Source organism: Bidens hawaiensis, unplaced genomic scaffold (genome assembly GCF_021521415.1).
Source record: "Bidens hawaiensis isolate Kalapana, Puna unplaced genomic scaffold, B.hawaiensis_p1.1 tig00026214_1, whole genome shotgun sequence".
Classification (NCBI taxonomy): Eukaryota; Viridiplantae; Streptophyta; class Magnoliopsida; order Asterales; family Asteraceae; genus Bidens; species Bidens hawaiensis.
This window is the reverse complement of record NW_027494221.1, coordinates 17,591-26,511: the sequence shown is the minus strand read 5'-3', so window position 1 is coordinate 26,511 and position 8,921 is coordinate 17,591. Positions and strand designations below refer to the sequence as shown.

General features: G+C 37.8%; 1 pseudogene; it reads left to right on the top strand.

The window, feature by feature from the left end:
* Positions 1–1,262: 1,262 nt before the first annotated feature.
* LOC143573138 (pentatricopeptide repeat-containing protein At2g20540-like) lies at positions 1,263–2,994 on the top strand (annotated as a pseudogene).
* Positions 2,995–8,921: the final 5,927 nt, after the last annotated feature.

Sequence of the window (8,921 nt, the reverse complement as noted above, 5' to 3'; positions counted from 1 at the left end):
TTCTTCATATTTTAGTTCCATGGTGTTGGACGTGTGATAAACATCCTCGGTCTCATACCGAGTCATGGACCGATCCAAACCGAACACTCGCTTAAGCAGTTTAATTTATTTTAAGCAACCATGTTGCATCAAACACTCTAGATCTAAGCTTTCATTTATATTTTAGTTATTATATGGTTGTTATGGAAGTGTAGAATAAATCTTGTCTTGAACTCAAGTTTTGGGTAAAAATCGAGTAAAAGCGTACACTTGCTTTAACAAGTTAGTCAAGATTCAAACCACTAAAAGTACAATCTATCTTTTTAGTTGTATTTTACTTTATATTTCTCATATTACTTGAGATTTTGGAAGTGTTGGAACAATTCTTGGCTTAAACCAAGTTTCGGGTAAACACCAAGTAAAAGTCAAACTACTCATCTTAACGAGCTAGTCACTGTTCAAACCACAGAAAATCTTTCCTAACCTTGTTAACTTATGTTTCACTTTAAATTATTTATATTTATAAAATTATGGCATGTCGGAATCAAACTTGGCATCGTACTATGACCGGGCGACTTACACTCGCTTAAACCCGAGTTTGGGACTTTAATTAATAAATAATGATTTTATTTAAGTAATTCATTTATTTAAATAATTTGGTATGTTGGATTAGGATTTATACTTATCAAGTCCCGAATCAACTAAACCGAACAAACCATTAAAAGTCAGATCTTGATGCTTACATTAGTGGGATCGTGCACACTAGCACTAAACCAACTCCCCTATATAAATCTTAACAAAGGTTGAGTAAAACTAAACATCAAAGACCCGATTTCACTTAAAACTTTTTTTAATTTTTACATTCTTTGTTTGTCGCATTTCGTAAAATATAACTTAAAATTCCAAAAACCCAAGCCTTGTTTTTATGAACTATTTTACCATTTATATTCCATCTTAAACACTCGATATTAAGGGCATGTTTGAGATTGAGTTTGAAAAATGTTTATTGGCTTATTGGTTTTTTTTAAAAAAGCCAGGATTTGAGGCTTTCGGAAAAATGCTTTTCAACCTTTTGAAAAATTTAAAATAAGAAAGTTTTTTGTAATTACCAAACACATTTTAATTTTTTAGCCTTTTAAAAATACCATTAAACCAACAAGCATTTTTCAAATTCAATCCCAAACATTAACTCAAGATTTTTCAATCTCTCTTCACCCATTGGACACCTCTAGTTAAATGCATAATTTTGAATCTCTTTTGCAAAAATCCCCACTTCCCAACTTATGTTCATCACCAAACCAAAACCTCCCATTATTTCCTTCTTCACAAAACCCCAATCCAAAACCCTAATCTCCCACTTCAACTCAAACCCTAAATCTCTTCACCAAATCAAACAATCACACGCCCAACTCATCACCACCGGCCACGGCGGCAGCACCCATCAACTCCTCACCGCCTTAACCCACATCCCGTCACCCGATTTCCACTATTCTCTCTCAATCCTCAATTCCACTCAAAACCCATCAATATTTAACGTCAATAACCTCATCCGATGCTTCACAAACACCAACTCCCCACAAAAAGCAATCTTTTTGTACTCGTTCATGCGTCAAAACCCCAGTTTCAGACCGAATAATTACACGTTTCCGTTTATGTTACAAGCGTGTGCCAAGTGGGTTATGCTTGGTGGGTTTGTTTCTGGGATTCAGCTTCATGGGGATGTGATTAAACACGGGTTTTACGAAAATGTGTATGTTAGGAACGGGCTGATTCGTTTTTACTTTGGGTTTGGGGAAAGTGAGTGCGCGCGCCAAGTGTTTGATGAAATGCCGGGGTGTCGGGATTTGGTTACATGGAATGTGATGATGGCTGGGTACGGAAAAGCGGGGCGGGTGGAGGATGTGGAGAGGGTGTTTCATGAAATGCTGGAGAGAGACGTTGTGTCGTGGAGCTCGTTGATAACGGGGTATGTTCGGAACGGGTTTTTGGAACAAGGGTTGGATTGCTTTAAACGGATGAATGGTGTTGGGCTGGTGCCTAATGAGGCGGTTTTAGTGACCGTTGTTTCGGCTTGTGCTCAATTGGGATTGATTGAAACTGGTGTAATGATTCATTCGATCATAGACTCGTTGGGTTGTGATATGACGATGAATGTGTGGAACGGGCTTGTTGATATGTATGCTAAATGTGGGTACATTGATAAAGCGCGCCAGTTGTTTGACAAAATGCCTGAAAGAGATACTTCATCATGGAATGTGATGGTATGTGGACTTACCACACACGGGCTCGGCATGGAAGCTGTTAAACTTTTTGAGAAATTGTTAGCAGGAGGACATGCTCCCGACAATGTGACCTTCGTAGGTGTATTGAGCGCGTGCAGCAAGGCTGGTCTGGTAAACGAGGGTTATCTTTATTTCAAGTTAATGACCGAAAAGTACAGAATTGTACCTGAAATGGAGCATTACGGGTGCATGGTTGATATTTTGGCTCGTGCAGGGTTGGTTAATGCTGCCATTGAGCTGGTTGAAAATATGCCAATGGAACCTGACCCAGTTTTGTGGGTCACGATTCTTGATGCTTGTAGGACACATGGGTTAGTAGAACTTGGTGAAAAAACGGGTCATAAGCTAATTGAATTAGACCCAAATCGGCATGGAAGTTATGTACAGTTATCGAGTATTTATGCAAGGTCACATAAATGGGAAGAAGTGGTAAGAACAAGAGGGCTGATAGTGCGTCAAAATAATAATAAAAAGGTTCCAGGATGGAGTTTGATCGAGGCGCAGGGGAAGAGCATAGTCGTGTGATTAAAGAGGTTAGCGATTCCTTTCGGTTTACTGGTGACCCGGGCTGGCAAATGCATCCAAACAGTGAGGAATTTTGGGGTTTGTGAGGAACGTGATGTGATGACTAAAATTGCATCATTAGTGTTTGAAAGAGAGATTGTAGTGAGAGATAAGTGCGGGGTACCACCATATTTTGGCAGGGGAATGTTCCTCCCAAGATTATTGGTAAGAGATCGTAAGCAGATAGCACGGTGATTGAGTCAAGCTGAGCTCAAACTTTGTTTGATAGGTCATCAGTCTTCATTCTTCAAGATGCAGCTCGAGCCTGTAGTTCTAGCTACATATTAATCAGGGAGAATTTTGTATGTCCCTTTAAGGCATTCTGATTTTTGTTACTTTTTGGGTAACGTTTTGGGAAATATAAAGGCTAAAGTTATCGTATTATGAAATATTTTAAGTGAAGTAAATTAAATGAATAGGTAATGATATTTAAAGTATTAGAACTGGTAATATTTCATACTTCAAATTTTGATTGGTATTAGAGAAAGGATATATGAATTTCTTCCAATAAACTTATGTCTATATAAAAGAACTAAAGAAGTCCTTATAAGCTAACCCTTAACTCGTTATGTGTTTGGAGCTTGATCTTATACTCGATGTCGAACGCTTACCTGGTGATTTCTACATAGGGGTGTCAATCATGTCGGGCTGACAGGCTGGAATTATTCAACCCTAACACGACCCATATTGGTACAAGAATGATTGGTGTTATTAGCAAAGTTGATCAAGCATCTGCGGATCCCAAAGCCCTTGCTGCTTGACAAGCACTTGTATCAGGTCAAGGACCGCAAAACGCAGCTGATACTCTATGGACTGCTCTAATCAGTCAAATCAGTTTCCATTGCTTCAGCATAGTCGGGATCTGAGAATCTTTAGAAACTGGTTGGCAAGCCGAAAGTGATAGTTTGAAATCTATATTGACCAGAGTTCCTGAGGGGCAAGCTTGGTAGATTACCTTTGGTTGAGACACTAGCTAAACAAATTCGGAGGTGCATGAAAGTTGGGGTTCCAAGCCTTCTTTTGGGGTAACATCAGTTCTTTTATTATGTTCTGCATTCTTTTGGTTTTCATTTTCGGTCGTTCATTTATATTCATTTAGATTTGTTCACTAAAATCCATTTATGTTCATTCGTTTACGTTCGTTAGTTTACTTTTGTTTAAGTTCGTTCGTTTACGTTTGTTATTATCTTCATTTAATGTTTTTTGGCACATTGCAACTTAATCTTGTTTTAGTAGGCCTAACAATTGTTTTTCACATTGCTTTTAACTGGTTTTGGCTTAGTTATGTTCGTTCATCTATGTTTTGTCATGCTCGCTCGTGTTCGTGAACTGTTTGTTTATACTGTTAACGCACTAACATAAACTAACACGGACACGTTCATTTTTTTAACGATCGAATATAAACAATAAAACCTCATCCGTTTGATTGTTTGTGTTAGATAGTTTGTTCGGTTTGCTTACAAGCCTATTATTAACACAAAAAGAACACGAACAATCTCGATGCAGAATGCAAAAAACTCAAATATACTACTAATTAACTATAGAAGTTCTAAGAAACAAATATGACATATTTTCAGTTCAATTCTGACAAGGAATCCTCTTTCCTTTTTTCTCAACCATGTCTCTCTGGGTGAGTCTCCAAACCCCAATCGAGTTATTTAATTTTCTGTAATCAGTCTCTGAGGTATTTGCATCTTTTGTAGCGTATTGTGTTTGCTGATGTTATTCAATTTTGATTCTTTATATTTATCCTTCTCCCAAATAGATCTAATTATAATGCAATATTTGTGTTTGTATTCACAACTTCTGTGGATTATAATCAAGTCTCTTTTGCAGGGGTGAGACAGCAGTTTTCATAAGTTCTGATGTTCTATGCACTCCACTATGTTATAGCGAAAATTGATTTCTCAAGTAAACTTATACAGCTTCTTTTGTATCTATTCCTGTGTTAATTTTATATCATCCACCTCGATGTCTTTTTGTACCAGGTTGTGAGATGATCAAAGAAATCGAACTGCGCATTCGTCACTAGAACTATGTGGGACGCAACAGAATGAGAATATCTATCAAAAGAAGAAATTTTTTTATCAGGTTTATAGGTTGTCTCATTCACTTCCTCAATGTTCACTTCAAGCCCCATTTCATAGCCATTTAATGCCCTTGTCCCACATGCCTTGTTTCTCATCATCCTGACCCGATTGTAGTTTATAATTTTAGGGTTATGGCTTGTTTTTTGGCCATTGGTTGTTGTTTGAGAAGAGACTTTTCCTATAATTAACAAAGATTTTGATGAATGTAGGAAAAGCCATTTCCCAAACAATTTTTAATTGTCAATAAACTAATTCCGACTTTAGAATTGTTAGTTGCAATTGAATCTGGATGGAGAGAAACGATGCATGTGGGTTGGGGACATTTGATGGTTTTGAAATGGGCCTTGCATTGAATATCGGAGGAGTGCATGAAGTCCCCTATAAACCCGATAATAAATCTTGTCTTGATGATATTGGTTCTGATTCCGATATACTTAGTCTCACACCATCGTGTTCTTTGTTCCTTTTATCCCTTTGGTCTCAAACTCACAGCTCTAGTTCTTGCTACATTTGGGCTACCAATAATTGAGCTGCTTCGTCCTTAGGTGCCATGTCAAATGATACTATTCCTTCATGTATTGATAGAATTAAATAGTTTTTGTTTGTGTCGGTCCAACACTATAATATTTGTTAATAATTACGTGTCCAATATGGTTACAAAAGTTATAATTATCCAACAAGGTTCTCACACAAAAAAGGAGAAAAAAGAAAATTTCTCCAGCTTTAGTAATAAAATAATTCAAGGTTTTATGCATTATAATTTTGGTTATCTAGGCCATTTAAGAAGCCTAGCTTTTATAGGCAATAATAACAATCATTCGATGTTTTTTGTTGCTGCGTATATCCGTATGCAGGGGCGGACCCACATAGTGTGGATCGGGGTCTCGGGACACCAATGTTTTTTAAAAATTTATTAGAAGCGGTATATTAAATTTTTTGAGGACCTCATAAGATTTAATACTTGGAACCCATACTATTAATGTTGATGTGGTCTGGTGAAAAGTCCCTTGTTTTATCTTTGAAAGGTCATGGGTTCAAGTCTTACAAGGCTCAGTTTTTGGTTTTTTGTGTTAATTTTTAGTGTTAATCAATCATTTGATTGCTAATGTTGCAATGATAACTTTGGAAACATTCAAACACCTTTAAAATACATATCATTGTTTTCAACTTTATGCAAGGTTTTCTTTAGAAACATTCAAACACTTTAAAATATCAGTTTTATTTTTCACTAGTTTAAGTTAATGGTTTTCAACACATGCTTATGAAAGGGTGGATCTAGGTTCTATCTCAAAAATGTTTAAAAAAGGGAAAACAAAGTGTTTATGTGTCAACCCGACCCATTTTGACCCGTTCAGGTAGTGATGATTGAAAAGAAAGTTTTATTATGATATTGTTTTTTATTATGTTCTTCGCCTCGACCCGACCTGAACAACGGCCGACCCGAAAAATTTGAACACCGAAAATATGGGACCCCATTGGCAAAAAATCCTGGGTCCGCCACTGTCCGTATGTCCAAGATCTACAAAATTTAGAAGAGAAACAAGCTGGCTTGAGCTCAAATTTCAAGTCGTCAAGAGTTTCTAAGCAAAACCAACTCATTTAGCTTCAAGCTCAAGCTGAAGTTGGCTCAGTTCCGCTTGCTCTTAAGCAATCGTAGTTGATCTATCATTCATAGGTTAAAGAAATCCCTTCCCCTTACACAACCCGCTTTGGGTTTTTCAATTACTGATCTTTTTTTGTTGATTGTGCATCTAAATCTTGATTATTTAATTAGCTAATATGAGTAGACGTGCACAAAAAAACCGGTTCCGGAACCTAACTGGTGGAACCGAATCGGAACCGGTTCCAGTTCCAACTCGGTTGGTACAATACCCGGTTTGGGTATTTTTGTACCCGAAAATCGTACCAGGTTCTCATATTTGTATGTTAGTATCAGTTTCAACCCGGTTCCTACCCGGTTTTTAATTGTAACCGGTTCGGTTCGTACCGGAAAAACCGGTTCTGGCGGGTTTTTTTTGAAGAGTCAAACAAAAGTCAAAGTAGCCGTTGGAACCGGTTCCAACGGTAATATAGCCGTTGGAACCGGTTTTTTAGCCACCAATTAGCCGTTGGAACCGGTTCCAACGGTAATATAGCCGTTGGAACCGGTTTTGAGAGACAATAGATCCGTTGGAAGGAACCGGTTTTTGATGCCCAAACCTATATATAACTTGTTTTCCACCACTAATTTCACCACCAAACTCAAAAACAAACTAAAATACTACTCCTTTAGCAAACCCGTTCTGTTACCCAACCATCCAACTAAATATTATTATGGCACCCATCAAAAAAACTAACAAGAAGGCTAAGAAGAGTGTTTTTGTTGCCCCCGTTCCTGTTACGGAGGACCCAAGGGTTGTTAAGGTAGTCAACCATAACCGCAACCAAGACATATGGAAGAATTGGGATTTGATTGTGGATAACTAAGGTTATCAAAAGGCTCGTTGCAAACTATGTGGTTCAATATTAAAGCACGATTCCAACTCTACTTTGAGAAAGCACATCGAGAAGCCATATTGCAAGGCGTTGAAAGGGATTGGCGCGACCGATCAAATTGACTTGGGTAAAGATGGTACACTATTTCGTTACAACACGACTCAAGTTCAAGATAGAATGGCAAAGTTCGTTATTCAACGAGGTTTGCCGTTTAACCACTTTGATGACCCGGAGTTGACGTCGTTGATTCGCGAAACTCTACAACCGAGATACACACATGTAAGTCGTACTACCTTAAGACGTCATTGTATCAGGTTGTGGGAGTGTGCTAAAAAAGAGTTAATCGAGTCTTTTCATTCTTTAGAAGCCATGGTTAGTTTAACTACCGATGTTTGGTCGGCACCACACGGGTTGCCCGAATCATACATATGTGTCACCGCTCATTGGGTTGATCCGGTGACATGGCAATTGATGAAACGCACCATCGCTTTTGAAAACTTCCCGTTCCTACATACCGCCGAAAAATTGTTTGAATTACTTGATGAAGTTATAATGACTTACAACTTGAGAAATAAAATATTTTCGATTTCGTTTGACAACGCTTCAAACAATACTAAGGCGGCTGAAAAATTTATCATTAAATATTCACCACCTTGTTTCGGGGTTTTTTTTCATGTCCGATGTGTTGCACATATCATCAACTTGGTTGTTCAAATAGGTCTTGACAATGTAAACATTTGTGATGATTTAAAATACTTTAGACTTATGTTACAAGATGTCTTCAAAAGTGGTAAAAGAAGACATCTTGAATATAAGAACTATTGCAAGTCGGTTGAAAGAAAGTATTTGGGGCCGAATTGGGACGTTCCAACCCGTTGGAACTCAACTTGTCATATGTTAAAGTGTGCTTTTGCCCAACGCCAAACTTTACAAGCTTTTCATAACAATCTTGTTGAAGAACGCGAGGCCGATATGTTTCCGGAAAGTTTTTGGGTCCAAGTCGGTTATTTGTTGGAGTATCTTGACGTGTTCAAAAAGTCAACAACAAAATTATCGGGTGTCTATTACCCTACTAGTTGTTGGGTTTTGCAAGAATTATACTATATGTCTTGTGTTTTTAAAAGCTTTGCGGAGAAGAACAAACTCTTCGAAAATATTGTTGCGGTGATGAAAGAAAAGTTCATAAAATATTTTGAAAACATACCGCCGGTCTTTACTTGTGCCGCCGCATTAAACCCCTATTGGAATGTTAATGGGGTTGAAACAACGATTGATGAAATATTCGACAACTTAGGTATGCACGAGATTGACCCGAAGTTGTCGACGGAAGCGAAGGACAAGTTCAACAAAAACCTTCAAGACCTTTATGACCATTATTTTCAAATGTATGGTCCAAGCACGAGATCGTCTTTTGTGAAAAAAAAACAACTAGTAGGCCATGCAATGACCCACTTATAAACTTGATGAATGAGATTCGTGAATCGGCATCTAAGAGGCAAAGAGGAAACACACCAAGTAGCGAACTTGGTCG